General features: G+C 42.5%; 1 pseudogene; it reads right to left on the reverse strand.

Annotated features, from left to right (window-relative positions):
• Positions 1-10,483: 10,483 nt before the first annotated feature.
• LOC122025884 lies at positions 10,484-10,577 on the reverse strand (annotated as a pseudogene).
• Positions 10,578-11,227: the final 650 nt, after the last annotated feature.

An 11,227-nucleotide genomic window follows, 5' to 3' on the forward strand; every position in this document is an offset into this window, starting at 1 on the left:
AAGGAGAGATAGGAGACTTTGTTTCTTAGCATCCCTTGGAGCTTGGTTGGTGGCCGAAAGTTCTTCATCTCTTGAAGATTGGTGGTGGCTGAAACTTGCTTAGAGAAGAAGGAAGCTTGGGTGGATTCACATCTCAGTAGATCATCGCCCACACGACGTCCGAGATAAGAAGAGGAATACGATAGAAGATCGTGAGGTCTATAAGCTACAAAAGGTATAACTAGTTATTAGTTTTCGCATCATAACTAGTTCATCTTTTTGTTTAGATCTTGAAATACCAAACACAAGAGGCTAACGTTTCTAGGTTTCGAATTTATTATTCGAGTTTGTGTTTCTTTTGTTTTTTTCGATCTTATGATTCGATTGTTCTTAATGGTTAAACCTAGGGTTACTATAAGGAGATTAAATATTGAATTTCATTGAAAGGCTTTGTCTAGGAAGTAGTGGATGCTCCCATAACCAAGAAAGCCTAGTGCCTCGCCATGTTTAACCTGGAAGTCGATCTCTGAAATAAATATTTAATCAAATTTGTAATATAGGTGGATTTGGATTAAGAATGTTAAGCATCGTTTGCGATCCAAGTCTAAATAAGTTGAATTTGGAATCAATAATGTTAAGTTCTGTTTGAGATTCCAAATTTAATTTCTAAAGAACACAATAGGTTGTTAGGAATGGTACAGGACTTGTATAAAATTTTTGTACAAGGGAACTAGTACGATATTCTGAGTAGCAACCAACATTGAGCTGGACCTTCTCTGTCCCAACCGTGTACCTCTGCGCATCCAAATCCCAGCGGGATCGATGTTAGGCCATCAACTCACCCTCCTTCAGGCGAGACCAGTGTTGGACCATCACACTCGCGGAAATCCCACTATCGCTCTTTTAAAATTACAAAGCTGTCAGAGTGGAGCATGCGCGAACAATCGGATGCTCCCACTAGCTGCCTCACACTGAGTGGTCAATTATCAACCTATTGGGAGGAGCATCTTCGCTAGATGCAAGCTCTCCCCATACCCGCTCAGTTAGATCAGCTCTCCGAAGGATCTGTTGCGGTAGGTTCTTACTACCTTTTATTGCTTTCCTTTTTCCTTTATTCTAACTATTCATTTTCCTGCCTAGGCTTTTGCCAAATCCATGGTGCTGAGTCAGACACTCTCCCTTCTTCATCAGCAGAATAAAATCCTGAAGGATACGGTGGACAGCCTAGAATCTCAACTGTCTAATCCAGCTTCAGTCAGTTACTAACTAAGGGCGGAATTGTTAACTTTAAAAAAAATGAACGCCGCTCAGCAACAAGCTCTTAAGGAGGCCCAGCTGGAGATTGACCGCCTCAGAGATGAAAAGGGCAAGCTTGAAGCCTCCCTGCAAACATTTGAGGCGAGATGTCAAGAAGCTAAGTCTAATCTCGCTGAAGCCATTGCTACTTTGGAGACTTATAAGGTAGGGGAGGCTGAGCGGTTGCGAGCACATTGAGCAGAGTATTTGCATTCCCTAGAATTTGGCGTACAAGTAGGGGATAGATTCGTCACATCCGTGGCTTATGGAGCGGTGGGAGCACTTAGACAACTCCACAAGGGAGGATATCTATCCTCTGCTCCTCCCGAAGATTTCCTAGATCATCGTCGCATCCTTAGAGAGATGGCTGATGATGCATTTGAAGAATTTAAATGACTTTATTATCATTTTATTGTACTTTACTGTTTAAATATTATATCTTTTCCATAGTTATGACTCAAAGGAGACTAAGCTATTCAATCCGAGAGCAGGGATGTGTGCCCAGGCATCCCGACCTGACATCCCACGGCCGACCTGTCATATTTTCTTACCCTCACATTTTACAAGGCATTAATCCTAGACCCGATAAGGCTGGAGGTAGTTAGCGCTCCAGGGATGACTCAGTGGCCTACCCTGAGCATCCTGTAAATAATAGGCACTCGAGGCTAACCTTTTAACAACTTTGTATGGATTTTCCCACTGAGGTGATAACTTGGTTACCCCTGCTACAGGCTTTATCCGCTTCCAAACTAAATCCCCTTCTCTAAAGAATTGGGGCACCACCACCCTTCTTTCGTAGTTTTGGCACATCCTTTATGGATACACGGTTAATCGGGTGGCTGCCCGCTCGCGATTTTCGCTAATAAAATCCAGCTCTGATAGTCACCGCCCAGTATTTCGTTCATCATATAGCATTCTTCTGACCGAGGGCACCCCGACCTCGATAGGTACGACAGCCTCACTGCCGTAGACCAGATGGAATGGGGTGAGCCCTGTGCTTTCTCGGGGAGTCGTTCGATAGGCCTAAAGGATACTAGGCAGCTCTTCCACCCAATGGCCCCCAACATGATCCAGTTTGACCTTCAGTCCTAGAATAATTTCTCTATTGGTGACCTTTGTCTACCCATTACTCTGAGGATAAACTATGGATGTGAAGACTTAAGTTATGCCAAACCCTTGACACTAGGCCTGGATCTTTGCGACCCTAAATTATCTTCCATTGTCAGAAACCAACTTGTGAGGAATCCCAAATCGGCAGAGGATGTTCCTCCACAAGAATTGAATAATAGCTCCCTCAGTGATCCTGGCTAGGGCTTCTACTTCCATCCATTTGGAGAAGTAATCTACTGCCACAAGTAAGAATCGTTTGTCCTAGAGCCATAGGGAAAGGTCCCACAATATTCATGCCCCATTGATCGAATGGACAGGAAATTATTGAGGTTTTTAGTATGTCAGTCGGGTGGTGGGTCAGATTCTGATGTTTTTGGTAGGATAAGCAAGTGTTCACCAGTCACTGTGCATCCTTCTGTAGAGTGGGCCAGAAATACCCGGCCATCAACACTTTTCGGGCCAGCACCTTTCCTCCTACATGGCTGCCACAACATCCTTGATGCATTTCTCGTAGAGCATATTTTTCCTCCTCCACTCCCACGCATTTGAGCAGTGGTTTAGATAATGCTCGGTTGTACAGTTGATCTCCGATCAGGATGTACATATAAGTTCTTTTCCTGACAAGCCTGGCTTCTTCTGGATCAACCGGCAAGACACCCTGCTAAAGATAACTGATCATCGGAGCCCTCCAGTCGATTGTCTCTTCAATATTGTTCTGTAAGTCTATTTGGGCTATTAAGAAGGTCTGGGCTATCGACCTGTCTAGCACCCAAGTGGTCAAAGAGTTAGCCATTTTAGCCAGTTCATCGACCCTTTAGTTATCTGCCCGGGGAATCTTAGTCACCATGACCTCCTTAAAGTCCTCCTTCATTTTCTCATATGATTCTCGGTATACTTTCAACTTATCACTGTTGACCTTGAAGTTGCCTGCCACTTGCTGAGCCTTAAGATGAGAATCTGAATAGACAATGACCCGGGCAACCCCGACATGTCGAGCTTCTTGCAACCCTGCCAATAGAGCCTCAGATTCTACTTCATTATTGGTGGCTCCGAAATTTAATCGGACGACTAACTGCAAGATATCCTCTTGAGGGGATATCAAAAGGATCCCCACTCCACTTCCTTGCTGAGTGGATGACCCATCTACATAAACCATCCAAGTTTCTTCATAATCCACCTGATGAACCTCCGTTAGAAAATCAGCCAAGGCTTGAGCTTTAATTGTCGTGCGGGGTTGGTACTGTTTGTGATACTCCACTAGCTCGGTTGCCCATTTGATGAACCATCCTGCCACCTCCACGTTAGTAAGAGCCTTACCCATGGTGCTATTGGTCAAGACTGTAACGGGATGTGCCAGGAAATAGGGTCTTAAGCGGCGAGTCATGAGCATCAATCCATAGACCAACTTTTCTAGGGCCGTGTATCGAGACTCAACCCCTTTAAATAAGTTGCTGAAAAATTACACTGGTCGCTGTACATCGTCTTTCTATTTTACTAACACCGCCCCCACAACCTCAGGGGTGGCTGACAGATATACCCAAAGTGGTTCCCCCGCCACTGGTTTAAACAGGGAAGGTAGAGCTTCCAAGTGTTTCTTTAAGTCTTTTAAGGCCTGATTGCATTCTTTATCCCACTAAAACTTGGTCGCTCTTCTGAGCACTTTGAAGAAGGGTAGCACTCGATCTGTTGACCGAGATATGAACCTGGACAGCACAGTTATCTGGCCTACTAGCTTCTGGGCTTCCTTTAGGTTTTGAGGGGCCTTCATGTCTCGAAGTGCTCGAACCTTCTCAGGGTTGTCTTCAATTCCTCGCTCAGTAACGAGATATCCCAAAAACTTTCCTCCTCGAGCCTCGAACAGTCACTTCAATGGATTCAATTTCAATCTATACTGCCGCAATGTGCTTCAAGTCTCTTCAATGTCGGCAATCAGATTAATGGTTAGAGTGGATGATGTGCGTAGATCTTATGATCATTTATGCATGTTTGGACGCACATCTACTTGTATTTCATAGCATATTCTATGTTTATTGCACCCTATTTCTTTATAATATCATACTTTCATTATATTTGTTCAGAGATCTGGTCTTTGCTTGTTTTCTTATTGACAGGATGTTATTTCGAGCGAAAATGAAGCAAAAGTGCACACAGAAGCTTGGGCCGTGCAAGGCCACACAGCCGTGTGGCCATGAGCATGTTCCGACCGTGCCAAATGGCACGACCGTGCTTGCAATCCAGAGATGAAGAGGCCCTTAGCCGTGTCGAATGTCACGGCCGTGCCAATCAACCCGTGGCCAAGTAGCACATGGTCGTGCCAAATGGCACGACCGTGCCAACATTCCAGAGGGGAGGAAGGTCACGGCCGTGTGACTCCACACAGCCGTGTGACCTTAGCAGAAAAGTAGAAGGCCACGACCGTGCAACCTTGCACGGCCGTGTGACTCAATCCGAGAGGAAGCCGTGTGAGGCCATGTGGATTCCACACGGCCATGTGACGAAGAGCACGGGCCGTGCCACGTCAAAATAGAGTTGTGCTGAATTCTGGGCAGATTGTAGACTGATCATAATTCGGCCATAACTTTGTGCTCCGTTGGAGTTTCGGGCTGTTCTTTATACCAAAACGTAGCTGATGTCAAGATCTACAACTTTGCTTCAGATCCAACAGATAGAAAGAAATGTTTTCCTGTGATAAATGGCACGGCCGTGCCTCCCAATCGAGGGTTCAACTGGACCTCTGCCCACACTGCAGACTAAACTTTGAACCGCCATAACTTTCGGCTCGGTTGGACCCAAGGCTCGATCCAAGTATCATATTGAAGATAATTTCAAGAGATACAACTTTGGTTCAGGGTGAATCACGAGAAACCTGGTTTAATGGGTGAAAATCTTGGTTTACCGGACGCTTGTAATCCTGATTTTCCTGGGCAGCTTGGAGGAGGTATAAAAGGGTCAAGAACCCTATTCTTGGGTTCATCTTTGGTTCAGGACTTCACCCCTCTCCTTGGAAAAGGGTGTAGGTGCAACGGAGGCCGGCAAGAGGGGGGTGAATTGTTGAAAACAAAAATAAACTATACCCTCCTCGTGCTTTCAACTCAATTAGTGCAATAGTAAATAAAGCAGTAAAGTAATAAAGAAGTAAACAGAAAAGAAACAGGAATTTAACCTGGTTACAACCAAGGAGGTTGTTAATCCAGGGCAATGAGAAGCGCACTAAAAAGAATCTCCTTACTGAAGGTGGAGAAGCCTTTTACACTTTGGAAGCTTAGAACTATTGCTAGGAATGGCTACACAATTGATTGCTTGAGTTGTTGTTTAATTCCTAGCTCCAGGGGCCTTTAAATAGCCTCTGGAAATTCTATCCCGAGGGTCCAAGGTGCCTCCAACAAGGTCCAAGGCGCCTCCAGCTCGGTGAGTGGATAGAATTCTATTCGGTGCTCGAACAGTCATTCTGACCTGGCTCAAGGCGCCTTCAACAAGCAATGAAGGCGCCTTCAATGTTGAAGGTGCCTTCAATGCATGTTTAAGGCGCCTTCAAGTTCCTGCTACAGTAACTTCCTGCTACAGTAATTTCCATCCTCTTTTGACTCCTTTTCTTCTTCGCCTTGGCTTCCGAAACTCTGTTCTTTTGGGTGATTCCAGCCAACCGAAATAGGGCTCACCTGAACCCAATTTCCGGCCTTCCTCGAGCAGTCTTCCTCCCCGTCTTAACATCCCTCGAACGCCACACACGCTCTTCTCACCCACCGGTGTTCTCTTCCGCAGGTCTCTCATCCTTCGGACGCACTGAGCCCGTCGGCCCCCTTTCCGTGTCGTTCTTCTCGCTAGCTACGTCTTCCGCTCGACTTCCTACGCTTCTAAGCTCCTGCACACTCAAACACAGGGATCAAACACAGCAGGACCTAACCAACTTGGTTGATCATATCAAAACACCCACGGGGACCAACAATCTCTCCCTTTTTTATGTGTATCAACCCAAGTTCAAGTTAGGGTAAAAACAGACACAAACAGTAATTTTAAAGAAAAATTACTAAACTAGCATGTTAAGCATAAGTTTTGTAATAAATAAAATTGCAACACATTTTAAAAAAATATTAAAAATTTAAACTTTCTAACTCCCCCTTAACTTGTCCCTATTTCCTTAACTTGTAACCTTTCTCTCCCCCTTTGATCACAAAAAAAACGGGGTAAAAATAATATTTAGCAAAAACGGGGTAAACACGGGGTAAAAAATTTCTGAGTAAAATTATTTTTCCAAATAATTTCTAACTAAAATGAATTTCTTTAATTTTTCAAAAAAAATTCTAAGGTAAATGATTTTTTAGAATTTTCCAAGAAAATGTTTAAAACCAACTTTCAAAGCATTATTCTATTCTAACTTTAATGCTTTTACCAGAAAGTTAATTAAACCTTTCATTTCTATATTTGGCTTTCAGTTAGTGGTGAGGCACTAGGCCTTCTTGGTTATTGGAGCAACAACCACTTTCTAGTCAAAGCCGCATAAGGAAGTTTTTTGTTTAATTTTCTTCTCTGAAAAGCACTAAGTCTAACTAACATTTAAATTTAAATCAAAATTCTCTATGATTTTTAAATTTCTATTTTAGCTTCTCATAATTTCTCAAATCACAGTTCTTTATAATTGTAGTGAAAAGTATTGAGCATGCAAAAAATTGTATATTTTCTATTGTTAGTTTGTCGAAATCTCTTAATTGACAAATTGTGTATTTTAATTCAATATTCTTTAATAGTTTTTCAGTTTTTACTTCAAAATATTCTTTCAACAAAATAATTCGTAATTCACGAAAATCTTTCGGCAATATTTCAATTAAATCAATTAATTTGCCAAGAGGTGGAGACCATACCTCACTTACCTTGTCTGTGGTTGATTCTCACCCTGTTGAGTTGTTTTCTTCTGAAACTTCTCCCCCTTCATCGATGCTTATTTGTGATGAGCATTCTAGGTCTTCAAGTTGGAGTTCGGTTTCTTGTTCTGTCTCAACACTTACCTCGGTTTCGGACTCTTCTGACGTCAGATCAGTGTCCATCGAGGAGTCGGATTCAACATCAATTGGTTCTTTGTGGAGTTTTAAGAACTTTTCCCAAAGTTCCTTTGCATTTCGGTAGTCGCCAATTTTATCGAGATCTTCATCTGGTAGTACGCTTAGAAGGTGAAATTCAGCTCAAGCATTTGCTATAGACTCGTCACGTTGCTTATTGTTCCAGAGATGTATCTCAAGTTCTTCTCCACTCATTGTCTTTGGTTCTTCATATCCAAATTTCATTATTGAAAAAATATGGAAATCTGTGTTAAGATATACCTCCGTTTGGTTTTTCCACGTCACAAAGTCTCCATCGAGCTTCAGGGGATCAATGCTTGTTCCGGCCATCATCTTGATCTTCGTTCTTCAGTCGGCGGTTAGTCCTTCTGAGGCGATCAGGCTCTGATACCAAGTGTAGGTGCAACGGAGGCCGGCAAGAGGGGGGTGAATTGCTGAAAACAAAAATAAACTATACCCTTCTCGTGCTTTCAACTCAATTAGTGCAATAGTAAATAAAGCAGTAAAGTAATAAAGCAGTAAACAGAAAATAAATAGGAATTTAACCTGGTTACAACCAAGGAGGTTCTTAATCCAGGGCAATGAGGAGCGCACTAAAAAGAATCTCCTTTACTGAAGGCGGAGAAGCCTTTTACACTTTGGAAGCTTAGAACTATTGTTAGGAATGGTTACACAATTGATTGCTTGAGTTGTTGTTTAATTCCTAGCTCCAGGGGCCTTTAAATAGCCTCTAGAAATTCTATCCCGAGGGTCTAAGGCGCCTCCAACAAGGTCCAAGGCGCCTCCAGCTCGGTGAGTGGATAGAATTCTATCCGGTGCTCGAACGGTCATTCTGACCTGGCTCAAGGCGCCTTCAACAAGCAATGAAGGCGCCTTCAATGTTGAAGACGCCTTCAATGTTGAAGACGCCTTCAATGCATGTTTAAGGTGACATCAAGTTCCTACTACAGTAACTTCCTGCTACAGTAATTTTCAGCCTCTTTTGACTCCTTTTCTTCTTCGCTTTGACTTCCGAAACTCTGTTCTTTTGGGTGATTCCGGCCAACCGAAATAGGGCTCACCCAAACCCAATTTCCGGCCTTCCTCGAGCAGTCTTCCTCCCCGGCTTAACGTCCCTCGAACGCCGCGCACGCTCTTCTCACCCACCGGTGTACTCTTCCATAGCTCTCTCGTCCTTCGGACGCACCGAGCCTGTCGGCTCCCTTCCCGTGCCGTCCTTCTCGCTAGCTACGTCTTCCGCTCGACTTCCTGCGCTCCTAAGCTCCTGCACACTCAGACACAGGGATCAAACACAGCAGGACCTAACCAACTTGGTTGATCACATCAAAACACCCACAGAGACCAACAAAGGGTTTTCTCCTTTTAGGAAAACCCTAGAGCTTCATCCATCGCCATCCACGATGATCCGCCCATCTCCAGAGCAAGAAGGCATCCTCAAGACATCGGAAATCTCGGCAAGCATCGCTTCTTCCCTTCCTTCTCATATCAAGGGTTGTAAGTATGTTATTCTTTATGTTTTGTGGTTGTTCTTCCCCCACAATGGAGTAGACATCCTTTTCTAGGATCAGGAAGTATTTATAATATGATGGAGATGTAGAACTATGTAGATTCGCAGCGTTTCTATTCAATGACTTGTTATTGCGTTGTTCATATTGATGAGTTGTGTGTGTGACTATGCATGCTTTGTTGATTGATGTGGAGGATTGTTAATCCCGCAAAAGGGGATTCCCTAGAGCATATTGACCAAGGTACCCTAGTGACAGGGGTAACCCTTTCCAGACGTCTAGGACATTCCCTTAAAAGGAGAAACAATCCCTTAGGAATTGCTACTCCCGTAGAAAGAGTGCTCTAGATCGTATACCCGAGGGGCCCTAGTGACAAGGGTAACCCGTTCACATACATCTAGGATATTCTCTTGAAAGGAGAGGCAATTCCTCCATAAGGAAGTAGGAACCCGTACCATCTACCTTTATCCTTATTGCTGTTTACTAGATACGAATTCCTGTGATCTACCGAAGCGCCCTAGTGACAGGGGTTAACCGTTACAGGATTTCACAGGGATCGTCTCTATTCGATACTTAGGGATATTGACCAATCTAACTTCCTATAAGAGCATGGACATAGAGGGTAGAAACTAAGTAATTTATGTAGTATCTCCTAGTATTACAATGAAACCAAAATCCTAGAATCCATCTCCCAAAGATCATTCCACCCAGGATCAGTTCTCTCTTCTCACTTTCCTCTTCTCACTTTCCTCTTCTCTCTCTCTTACTCTCTTTCCTCACCAATCTTAGGTTTGTCTAGATAATGTACTTTGCGATATCTCTAGTGCTTAATCAACAGTCCCTATGGTTCGACAATCTTTTATATTACTGACGACGAAACCGTACACTTGTGGTTGCAAAATAAGTTTTTGGCGTCGTTGTCGGGGACTGTTCGCATTAACATTAGTAGATTAGCAATTTAGTTAATCTAGACTTGTGAATAGTTTTTGTTTTTTCATTTCCATAATTCAAAAAAAAAATCTACATTTCCTTTCTTGTCTTTAAATTCTGCATTTATTTTTTTTCACATAGCATTTTACTTTTTTTCATTCATTTTTTTTCTTTTTCTTTAATTCTTCTCATAAATAATTTTTCTTAGATACCATGAGCACTAACATGTCAAGTAGGTCCTTAAGAGATTTCTCTCACCCATTTCTGTAAGATTTTTATCTCTCATTGTGCAGCCTCATATTGAAGCAGAAAGTTTCCAACTAGATCCAGAGTTAATTTCCATGATACAAGGTCATAAATTTGGAGGAGAAGTATCAGAAAGTCCTTATCTGCACCTTAAGAGATTTTTAGAGCTTTCTGATATGGTGGACTATGAAGGAATGTTAGTGGATGTAGTTCAATTAATGGTATTTCCTTTCAGTATCAAGGACAAAGCAAGGACTTGGTTATCTTCTCTTCGTCCTCAAAGCATCACAAGTTGGGAACAATTGGAGCAGCAATTTCTGAATCATTTTTTCCCTCCAAGCAGAACAATCTATATGAGGAGTTGCACCATAAATTTTGTTCAAGAAAATGGAGAATCTTTATTTGAAGCATGGGACAGATTCAAGAGTCTACAAAGGCAGTGCCCTCACCATGGCTTGGAAAAATGGCTTACCCTGCACATATTTTATAGGGGAATTTCTTTCTCAGATAGATGTTATTTGGATTCATCAGCTAGAGGTTCTTTTATGAATAAAAGTGTGGACGAAGCATATACATTGATTGATCAAGTGACATTGAATCTCCAAGAATGGTCAGATAAAAGTTGGATGGAATCTCCTTCAAATATTCAAGAAGTGCAAGCCATAAATACAAGAGAGTCTGTCAAACAAAATGCAGTTCAACCACCCCAAAATGTCAAAATTCAAAAGTCAAAGAATGAGGAGTTCAAACATTTGGGGGCGAAGATTGAGAGCATAGTTTCAAAATAGTTCAAAGAAGATCCCCCTCCTACACAAATAAGACCTAGTGAAAAGTATAATGATATTAAGTTGAGGAGCGGCAAGAATCATGAAAAACTTCTGAAAAATGACTTGTATAGAATTGAGGAGAAGAACAATAGAAGACCACAAGAACTCAGCTCTATTACTCCAGGAAGTTCCCAAAGGCCACAAGTACCTTTCCCTCAACGATTGATCACACCTACACTAGATATACAAATTGGACATCCTCCGCAAGCTCAAAAGGAATATGAAAAAAAGGAAGTACCTTTCCCAAGACCTTCACTAAAGGTTCCTTTTCCACAAAGGC

The sequence above is a fragment of the Zingiber officinale genome, chromosome 9B (assembly GCF_018446385.1).
Source record: "Zingiber officinale cultivar Zhangliang chromosome 9B, Zo_v1.1, whole genome shotgun sequence".
NCBI lineage: Eukaryota > Viridiplantae > Streptophyta > Magnoliopsida > Zingiberales > Zingiberaceae > Zingiber > Zingiber officinale.